Source organism: Macrobrachium rosenbergii, unplaced genomic scaffold (genome assembly GCF_040412425.1).
Source record: "Macrobrachium rosenbergii isolate ZJJX-2024 unplaced genomic scaffold, ASM4041242v1 282, whole genome shotgun sequence".
Classification (NCBI taxonomy): Eukaryota; Metazoa; Arthropoda; class Malacostraca; order Decapoda; family Palaemonidae; genus Macrobrachium; species Macrobrachium rosenbergii.
In genome coordinates, this window is record NW_027100730.1 from 2,740,093 (window position 1) to 2,751,086 (window position 10,994).

General features: G+C 43.5%; 1 long non-coding RNA gene across 1 annotated transcript; it reads right to left on the bottom strand.

Annotated features, from left to right (window-relative positions):
• Positions 1–5,720: 5,720 nt before the first annotated feature.
• LOC136838270 (uncharacterized) lies at positions 5,721–10,792 on the bottom strand. Its single transcript, XR_010852917.1, has 3 exons — positions 10,598–10,792; positions 9,188–9,326; positions 5,721–8,157 (listed from the first exon to the last, which is right to left on the bottom strand). It is a non-coding gene; the product is annotated as an uncharacterized lncRNA (long non-coding RNA).
• Between the last annotated feature and the right edge of the window lie 202 nt (positions 10,793–10,994).

Here is a 10,994-nt window from a genome sequence, read left to right on the forward strand (position 1 = left end):
AGGAATGTCGAGCCTTTCGGAAAGTACCACAGTTCCCAATAGGACAAAGTAACGAATGATCTGGATCATCGAGACACAGTCCAAGGAGGAGGGGAACAAGAAGGACTCGAACCCAACAGTAGATGCCAATGGATTGTGGAGTCCACCTACAACATGAGAAGGAGTCGAGGTATGATCCCCATCCCTGTTCTTAAATCTTCTACGCCAAGGCCAGGGTAAGATGAGAGATGGTCCTAAGAGGGCATATCTCTATCCGACAAAAGAAAAAGGCCTACAGAGCACGGACAGGAAAGTTTAAACAAGACTAATGCCACCCAGAACAGTTCCTGGGACAGCATGACTGAAGAAACTTCTGGTCCGTAGCTAACTCTCGACTGAGGAGACGAAGGCTACTTCTGATAGAAGTGAATGCAATTCAGGGCCTCATAGTGTTTCTTTCACAAATGAAATGGAGAGAGGCAGCCCTGTGGAGGAGAAGACGAGAAGTCCAGACTTGAATGCCTCTACTCTGACCCGAGAAGAACGAAAACGACACCACCAGCGAAGACGGATCCAGTCCCTGGGACAGTGTTGCAGAGGACTTCCCAGGGATATCCAGCTATATCCGTTGCAGGTCCTCGATGAGAAAGCCAGTCCTGCTTGCAGGGAAAGCTGGAAAGTCTCCCAGTCCTGAACACACAGGGATGTACTGCCTCAAGAACCCTTCTTGTGTAGCTGCTACAGGAGGTTGGGTCAAGCGGAATTCTTCTCGATGCCTCAGCAATCAGGTCAGAGGAAGGACGTCTTCAAGTATTTGTCTGAACCCAGGGGTGAGCAATGTTTCTGAACCCTGAAAGTTAAACGGACAAATATAGAGGCAAAAGGAGTCAATATCGAGTTTTCACCAAAAAAAGACAGCATGCCTACTCACCGGAGCGGCCCTGGTCTGGTATGAAGGAGCGAGAAAAAACTACCAACTTGTGTGCAGGAAGGCAACAGAAGGATGGTAGGGATTTCTCCTTCTCTCAGTCTCTGCCATGAATCTTCGTGAGGAAAGAGTGAGCAGCATGTTCCGTCCTGATCATTCAAAACCCAAGGCCAGGTTTGCCTACCAATACATCCCCACCAGGAATGCATTTCCCGAATCAGAAGCATGGGAGAGGAGATGGGATGGAAGTTCGATGGAAAGAATTGCCAAGACCTAAGGGAAATAGATACTTCTCCTGAAGGAATCCATTCCCGGGTCTCGGCAATGTCGCTGCCAGTCCCAGAGACTCGATAAGTATTTCGTCCAGGCATCAGCAGTTGCAATCTTCTTATGAAGCCTAGGACTTCTTAGCTAAGGAGTTAAGGGGGGCTGGCTTGAACTCAAGGTCGAGTTGAGATGACTAAGACCCAAAGTTCTTGCCATTGTCCAAAGGACAAGTCGATGCCCTGGTACGAACTTTGATTACCGAGGTATCTGGCAAATCTCTGAAAGAGAAAGGCAGAAACAAATAAAGGTTCGTTCCTAAGGGTCGGGACTTACAAAACCGGAGATCCGAATTGGGACAAAGTCTTCTTCTTACCACCAGAATTGCCCAAAAAACTGCAGTCGGCAAGACCCTCCGAGGCAAGAAGAATTTATATTCTGTCGAGGCAGGGGTGGAATCTTTTTGTCTTGACCTGAATTAAATCCTTCAAAGAAAAGAATTCATCAGGTCGAGAATGCTCTCGGAAGCCAGGACCGCGGCGGTTCCCAACATTCTCGGTCCCTCGGAACTGCAAGGGTTGCAAGTGATGAAGGTTATTCATCGGGGAGCCACAGTCCTGTCCCGGGATCCACCAGCCCGATGCGGAAGAAAATCCTCTCGAAAACACGGGGCTATCGCAATTTGAAGAGGAAGACTTTCGCTGTTTCTTCCTCTGCATGAAACTCCTGTGCTTTCCCCTTGAAGGGAAACTGTTTTGACAGATCCCATGAAACCTCCTCGGCTACCTGGTTATACTCCACGAGAGAAGGGGCCGACAACCAAAGCACAGCAGGCAGCCGAACTCGAGGATAAAAATTTCTGGGCTATCTCTGTCCGTCCCACGCCTTTCGGAACAACTGAGAGGAGAAGAGAACAGGTAAGGAGAAAGAGTTCCTGCCAGTCCTGCCAGTAAGATAAGCAGGAGACAAAAACAGCGGACTGTGAGTGATAATCAACCAAAGGAGATTACTACATCGGGGAAGAAGAGCACTTGTGTTTTATGGCAAAGCGCTTTCCTGGGAAGAGCAAAAGTTCACTCAAACATCCGAAAACCGAATCGAAAATGGCAACTGAGCCGAGCCGATCATGTACGAACGCGATCCAGCTGGTTGGTATGACTGGGCGGAGTGGTAGGCAGGCAGGGCAAGCCAGTCAGTAAGCCAAGCCAGCTCAGTGAGCTTGAGCCAAGCAAAGCCAGTCTCGTAAGCATGACCCATGAAAGCCAGCCCAGCCAATCGGAGGAACACAATCATGACTGGGCAGGCCGGACTTGTCTGCTGTGAACAATTGATAGTTTGCAGGTCGAATTTTTGGCTTTTTCTAAACTCCTTCGAGGCCGAGGGCCCTTGAGAAGAAGGTTCATAGGGGAATTCTGTGTCTGCTATTTTGCATGCTCGAACCCTAAAGTTCAAGACACAAGAATGAAGCCAAGCTGAGCAACCAAAACAGCTGGCAGGCAGTATCGAGACACCTGGTGTCTCAGCAAAAGAAACTCTAAATGTTTCGGCACCCAGACATCTGGGTGTCCCGGCAACCAGACACCCAGGTGTCTCGGCACTTTCTCTTGTCAGGAGAGCGCTTGTGATTCATAGAATTCGAGCTATCCACGAGACTTCCAAAATTCGGGAGAGCTGCTTTGTCTCCTAATAGATCGAAAGAGCCAAGCACAGAACCAGTCTTAGATGCAGATTTCCAAGACTGGCAACGAGGGTGTGGTATCAACTGTTAGGAGAGAGGTCTACTTGCCCCAGAACTTCAAGATCCCACTTTTGTTTTTTTTTCAGTTCTTCCTGTCAAACTGGAAGAGCCAACGAGGGAAACTTGTCTCCTGGAAGAGAGTCAGTCCCTTAGAAGTCCCGCAGGACTCCCGAAGGAATCTCTTCCCTGCTTCTTCTGATGTTCAAACCAACAGAATCAAGACAGTAGGCTGGGAACCTGACCGAGCACAGGGCAAGCAACGGGAGTCCGGAAGGGTGCTGGCAGGAAGAGGAGCCAAGACACCTGGGTGCCTCAGCCCTTTCATTCGGGGATTGACTGCTCCCGAACTGGGCCCAGGAAAATCTCTCCAGACCAGATCGGGATACGTTATATCTCATAGAATCTCAGGCACTCAGAGGGCTCACAAACGAGTACCAGTTCAAGCAGCCCCATCTTAGAGGCGGAACCTCCAGGACTGGGAACAGGATCACAAACACCAAGGTCCGCGCACTTTTTTTTTTCCAAACACAAAACCCAGGGCTATGAGAATGGTTTTCCTAATATAAAGGTTGGGAAGAGCCAACGAGACACCATTTTGCCTCCTCGGAAGGAGGCAGTGTTTAGACGTCCAAGGGCATCAAAGAAGAAAGCAGCCTTCCTCTCCTTCGCCGTCGGAGGTCTGTCTGATTTCTGGACCTCCTTGGACCTCGGGAGAGGAAGGGAAGATATCAGCAGAAGACTTCAAATCGAAGATAAGATGAAGAAGACAGCTTCTACTTCCACAGGGCGGCTTCCCTTCACTCTCCACTCCGACATCTTCTACAGGATGGTGGACGCGAAACATCGTAACCTCCAGGGCAGTCCGGCAGAAACACAACGGACACGGCCCAGGGCACCACCACCAAGAGAACCAACAGGCATGATCAGAACAGCCGATGCAGGAGCTACGGCAGCAGTTCAGAAGGCAGGAGCTAATGCAACTGCCAGGAACATCACTTCAACAGGGCGACTTCCTTCATCTTCAACAGGATGGTGGACATCGCAACCTCTGGGGTAGCTGGCAGGAACACAAGAAGCGACAAAGGGGCACTTGAAAGAGGAGAAGCGGCAGGCATGATCAGGACAGCCGATGCAGGAGCTACGGCAGAGGTTTGGAGGTCAGGAGTTATTGCAACGGCTAGAAACGTCACTTCCACAAGGTGACTTCCTTCCCCTTCACGCCGACATCTTCTAAAAGATGGCAGACATCGTAACCTCCAGGGCAGCTGGCAGAACACAAGGGATTGAACCTGGCAGACCAGGAAGAAGTAGCAGGCACGATCAGGACAGCCAATGCAGGAGATATTTAGCGGTTCAGAAGGCAGGAGCTACTGCAACGGACAGAAATGTCACATGAAAATCACCAGCAGCGACAAGAACGATTGGGCGGCTGTTCAGCCTTGCAGGAAGAGCAGCCCAGAGACTGTCGTTGAGTTGACAAGAGCATAACACAGGGAACAGCAGGAGTAGATGGACCACAGGTACGCCGGAGGCAGTGCAACAGCATACATGAATACCAGCAATGACAGCGATTGATCCACATCGGCGGGAACAGAGTCAGAACAATCCCGACGTGGAAATATGTCATCTAACCAGGTATTAGGGTCGATCCCGAAGCAACAGTGAATGAATGTCGGGACTGCTTCATGCGAGATATCCTTTGATATATGCAGCCATGCTTTATGTGAGATATCCTTTGATATATCCAGCCAAATACTGCTGCGTCTGCGATGCTCACTGTTAACCTGAAAGAAAAGCAAAGATGATTAGTAGAGGGCCTTTTTCCTCTCTAAATACAAGGGGAACTGCCCTATGCAGCGGGAGGAGGTACTCAGAAGAGGTCGCCTGATCTCATTTTGCCCCTGGTCTTTGAACCACTGGTTTTGAGCAAGCAAAGAGGGCCAAGGAGGAGATCTACTGAAGGGGAGAAGGAAGAACCTATGGGAAGAGAAAAAGGACGGAGGGGAGGCCACCAAAAAGATATCTTTGAACTTACCAACAACGGCTGCAACCTCCCACCCGGTCCCCAGTTCTCCAAGCGCAGGTGGCGAGCAACACTCAGCATAAGTAGGAAGGAATTAGTGATGCCCTTATACACGGAGGGCGGAAGCCCAAGAAGTTCTTCATCCCAATGAATGTGGGGAGTGAAGATAACCTCCCAAACTATACCTCCGAAATGTACAGGGGCGCTTCAGTATTTACGTAAAGGGGCTCCTGGAAGAGAAGCATTATCACTTGGTTACGATTTTCCAATCCTTGGCCACAAACCCAAGAAACAGTGCAGGGAACAACGGCTTATGCAAGACTATTACAAATCGTGGGTTTGTATCAATAAATATCAAACACACGATATATAAATAAAAATACAGAAAGATCTTTGTCTGGATAATAAGAGCTTAATGACAGTCATGCAGAGAGAACAAAAAACTGGAATGTTTACATCCAGGCAGGCAGGTATTCCTGCCTACCTGGCAGTAGTTACTGCCTAACCACCTTGCTCAAGAGTTTAACGGCCATTTCCAGCCTATGCCTGAAAGTAATTCCTAATGTAAAGGACCGACGGTTTGTATATCATGTCAGAACAAAGAACAATGTCTGTCCTCCTGTGACTTCTCATGTATGTTATGAATCTACAAGAGAAAAACTGCTTGAACATTGTGTGGAAGAATGACTTCTTTCTTCCAAGTTAACACATTCATTCTAAGATGGACCTAATGAAAAAAAAAAAAAAAAAACTCTTGGGAACCAAGTGCTTATAGTATATATGACTTCTTTCTAGTATGAGTTTTCACACACCTTTTGAGACACCTTGATTCACAATATCTCCTTTAGCATTCATGAGACATGAAAGGCTTCTCTCCAATACAGGTTCACATAAGGTTTTTGAGAGCAGAGGACAACTAAAAACCTTTTTGGCATTCAGTACATTAAACTGCCCTCTAAATATTATGAATTTTCATGAGTAATCTCAAAGCACTTGAAATTGTCCAACATTTTTGACATTAGGACTGGAGAATGTCCTCTCACAATGATTTCCAGTGTGTACTTTGAGAATTTCAGAATTAGAAAAACTACCAGAACAAAGATCAAGTATACAGTTTCATTGTCTAGTGTGAATTCTCATGTGTTTTGAGATGACCTGATTGAGAAAAGCTCTTTCATAAAAAATATATAAGCAAGTATAAGGTTTCTCTCCTGTATGAGTTCTCATGTGTGTTTTGAGAGTACTTTGCTGAGAAAAACTTTGACTTTGACATACAGAGCAAGTAAAAAAATTTCTCTCCTTTAATATGAGTTTCTCATGTGTGTTTTGAGACTACTTTTGGAGGAAAAACTTCTTTGACATACAGAGCAAGTAAAAGGTTTCTCTCCTGTATGAGTTCTCAAAATCTTTTTGGCACTTTGTGAAAATGTCCTTTGACATACAGAGCAAGTAAAAGGTTTCTCTCCTGTATGAATTCTCATGTGTGCTTTTAGTTAATTTGTTGAGAAAAACTCTTTGACATACAGAGCAAGTATATGACAGTTCTCTCCTGTATGAGTTCTCATGTGTTTTTGAGATCACTTTGAAGAAAAAAATTTTGGCATAAAGAACAAGTATAAGGTTTCTCTCCATTTATGAGTTCTCATGTGTGTTTTGAGGTGACTTTGACCAGAAAAACTTTTGACATACAGAGCAAGTAAAATGAATTTCTCTTAATGATTTTTCATAATGTTTGTTTAGATTACTGGGCTGAGAAAAACTCCATTGACATATAGAGCAAGAAAAAGGGTTCTCTCCTGTATGAGTTCTCGTGTGTCTTTTGAGAGTACTTTGATCAGAAAAAGTTCTTTGGCATAAAGAGCAAGTATATGGTTTCTCACCTGTATGAGTTCTCATGTGCCTTTTGAGTTGAGATTGAAGAGAAAAACTTCTTTGACATACAGAGCAAGTATAAGGTTTCTCACCTGTATGAGTTTTCATGTGTGTTTTGAGATGACATTGATCAGAAAACTTTATTTGACATACAGATCAAGTATAAATATCTGTATGAGTTTCATGTGTTTTGAGATGACTTTGAAGAGAAAAACTTCTTTGACATACAGAGCAAGTATAAGGTTTCTCTCCTGTATGAGTTCTCATGTGTGTTTTGTGATTAATTTGTTGAGAAAAACTTCTCTGACATACAGAGCAAGTATAAGGTTTCTCTCCTGTATGAGTTCTCTTGTGTGTTTTGAGACTATTTTGATCAGAAAAACTTCTTTGACATACAGAGCAAGTATAAGGTTTCTCTCCTGTATGAGTTCTCATGTGTCTTTTGAGATTACTTTGATCAGAAAAACTTTTTTGACATACAGAGCAAGTATAAGGTTTCTCTCCTGTATGAGTTCTCATGTGTGTTTTGAGAGTATGTTGTTCAGAAAAACTTCTTTGACATACAGAGCAAGTATAAGGTTTCTCTCCTGTATGAGTTCTCATGTGAGTTTTTATTTGGCACTTGTGTGAAAATGTCCTTTGACATACAGAGCAAGTATAAGGTTTCTCTCCTGTATGAGTTTTCATGTGTGTTTTGAGATTACTGCGCTGAGAAAAACTTCTTTGACAGACAGAGCAAGTATATGGTTTCTCACCTGTATGAGTTGTCATGTGGTATTTCAGATGGGTCATGTTGAAAATGTCCTTTGACATATAGAGCAAGTATAAGGTTTCTCTCCTGTATGATTTTTCATGTGTGTTTTGAGATTACTGTGCCGAGAAAAACTTCTTTGACATATAGAGCATGTATATGGTTTCTCACCTGTATGAGTTGTCATGTGGTTTTTCAGGTGGGACATCTTTGAAAATGTCCTTTGGCATTCAGCACAAGTTATTCGCTTCCCTGCTGTGTTGCTTCTCTTTGAAAATTCTTTTGTTCTAACCAAATGTCTATTTTCTTCCGCAATACAGACCTTCTTTCCACTTTCATCATCACAGCTTGGAGAGCTGCCCTCGTACTTAACAGATTGGGATGAACAGTTCACATCAAATTCACTACAGTCAAAAAATTCTGGTTCTGCCTTGACTTCTAAGAAGGGACCTGCAAATAAAGAGTCTTCATCTGTGTTTTCAGGAAGAACCTCCTCCAAATTCTGCATCTCTTCTTTGAGTAATGACATTTCCACAGGATGTTCCATTTATAATACTCAAATCCTAGTTAGGATCTCTTGAAATTTTCCTGTTTGGAATACTCTGAAATAAAATAAAAATCTGAGAAAAACTTGTTCTGAATAGCACCATTCATAACAAAAACAGAATTTGAAATTCAAAATAATTTGATGTTTTACAGTATGTGCTCATTTCAACTCTAACATAAGCATCCTCTGGGAAAACAAATATCACAATGCAGTGACCATCTGGACACAATTTGTCTCAAAAGAAATAAAATGGCATCCTTGGATTCTGTTTGGAATCAATTTTATTCACGCCAACGTTGGTTGACATTCAACCAGCAGATTCTGCCTTTACCACAAATTCCTGCCATACTCTAATTTTGACAATCAAATGAACAGCACCTTTCCTTCATGATTTGGGAGTATTATAAATCTATCTACAGAAGAATGACCTTTTGCTTATACGAACTGTATGTGAATTTTGAGGTGGTTCTAATGGAAAGGCTAATTGGACACCCAGCACACATATGTAAATCATTTCTATCTAGTATGAGTTTCCATGTGCCTTTTAAGAACATGAGATAGAGAAAAACTCCTTCAGCTGGGTGAATGGCTGCTTCTCTCCAGTATGGTTCTCATTTGTACTTTGAGAGGAGAGGAATGACAAAACCCTTTTTGGCATTCAGTGCTTGTGAAAGGCCAGAGTCTCTTCAGTATGAATTTTCATGTATAATTTCAGGCTATTCAAATGTGTATAACTTTTTGGACAATCAGAGCAGGTGAATGGCTTCTCTCCAGTATGATGTCATGTGTATTTTGAGACTTTCAAAATGAGAAAAACTACTTTGACATAAAGAGCAAGTAAATGGTTTATTTCCTGTAAGAGTTCTGAAATTCACTATGGTAAAAAAATTCTGGTTCTGCCTGTACTCCCACATAACAGACTAAGGTTCGTATCCTTGGGAACAAATGATTTTCTTTTTTTTTTAATTCTAATGCCGAGAGAGCCAAGACTAAACAGTGAAAATGTTTAACCTCAAGAGTTAAGCTTTGAACCATACATGAACGAGAGTACTCATAAACGTACAAATAATCTTTTAAATACTTACAGAAAAATAAAATGGACAGCGGTCCTAACACGTTCCCAATGAGACTAAGAGATACACCTCCTTCTTGACAACCAAGTACTTTTGACTTCACTTTCTGAGGACCTCTGACCAAGTCTGCATTTGATGCATCACAAATTATCTGCAAGATAAATAAACTGATCAATATAAATATACAGGAAGTGTATTAGGCTTACATTAGTATACAGGCAGTAATGTTTTTCTCAGTAACAATCAATAAACAATGTCCTACAGACTAAAGCAAACACACTGTATATCGATAAGTTGCCACTTCAAACCTTGCTCAGGCTGTTGAAGTAAAATAATTGATGTTTCATGTGACTACAGGTCTCCTTTAAACCTGTTTCACTGTCCTTCTATTTCAGACCATCTTTAAGGACAAATGAACAGTCCAGCTGACCTGACTGTATACCCTGCTTCCTATAATGGGATGCTGTATAGAGCACTGTGGTCAACAAGAAGTCTGTCATATGGGCAGCGAAGTGTGGTGCTGGCTCAAAGAGAAAGATCTGTCAAGGACATTTGGTCAAAAAATGAAAGCAGGGTTGCTGAAGGGATACCATTTTCTTTTCCCTTCCATTCAAACTTCAGCTGAAAACCCTCATTACGGACAGAGCCAACAGACGTTAATAAACCCAAGAGGGCGCTAAAAGGGAAATCAACCTGCAGAGAGAGAGAGAGACAAAGTTACAGGAAAACGTGACAAATACTTAAATACGAGGGAACAGAAACTAAACCAAAACTTCCCGCAGATACAATATCATGCAAAACTCTCCCACAACCTTAGCCCAGCCTAGGGATATAGGGTAGCCCTAGCCTAGCCTGGGATATATAGGGTTTAGCCTAGCCTAGGCTACATAGGGTAACCTAGCCTTGCCTATATAAGGTATCCCAGCCTAGGCTATAGTGGCAACCAATCATACCAATCTGGCACTCCCTTGAGGCAACGACCAGAAAACAACTCAACCCAGGTCAAATGCCACAGAAGGAATCTAACCTTTATTCAGTTAGGTTAGGCTGGGACGTCTCCCCTGTGGCCTAGCCTAGCCTGACCAGCCTATGATAGAATTAAGGCAATTTTAATAGCATTCAAAGGAGTATTCGCCCCTCTAATGGCCATGATATCTATCTAGTTCTTTAAAAAACATAAATAAATCAGGCACCCTACATCGATCCCCTGAGGGAGGCTTTGTAGATCAACAGGTCAAGACCACGTATGAAGGAATTAGGGCAATTTCAGTTATATAAGAGGGGTATCCGCCCCTTGAACCCTTGATACCTATCTAGTTCCCTAAAACATTAAATTGGGGTTAAATAACCCCCTCTACATCGATCCCCTGAGGAAGCCTTCTCCGTACATCACAGGTCTAGACCACGTGCGCCGTTACTTACGTCTGAAACCCCCTTATTTATTTCCGTCCCGCGACGCAAAACCGACGTCTTTTGTTTCAAAGAGGTCAAGGGATAATTATAGATGGTCAAAATGCGTCACTGCGACGCATTTCCGGCGTCGTTGCGACGAAAACGAGGCGGAAATAAGACGTTTTGCCTCAAATAAGGGAGAAGAAATGTCAACGTCCCTCAATTAAGTGAGAAGAAGAAACGTAAACAAACCGAGGGTGAAGTTGTAGCAGTAGTATTAATATGCTGGATCATCCTTTGCAACGGCTCCTCCTCCTTTATTCCTCCTTTCTTCGTCTGTTTAAGTCTTTGTCTCTGTAAAGCCATAATTCTTTTATTATAAACTCTTTCTTGTTTCCAGTTTCCCCCTTCAGCAGCAGATCTCTAA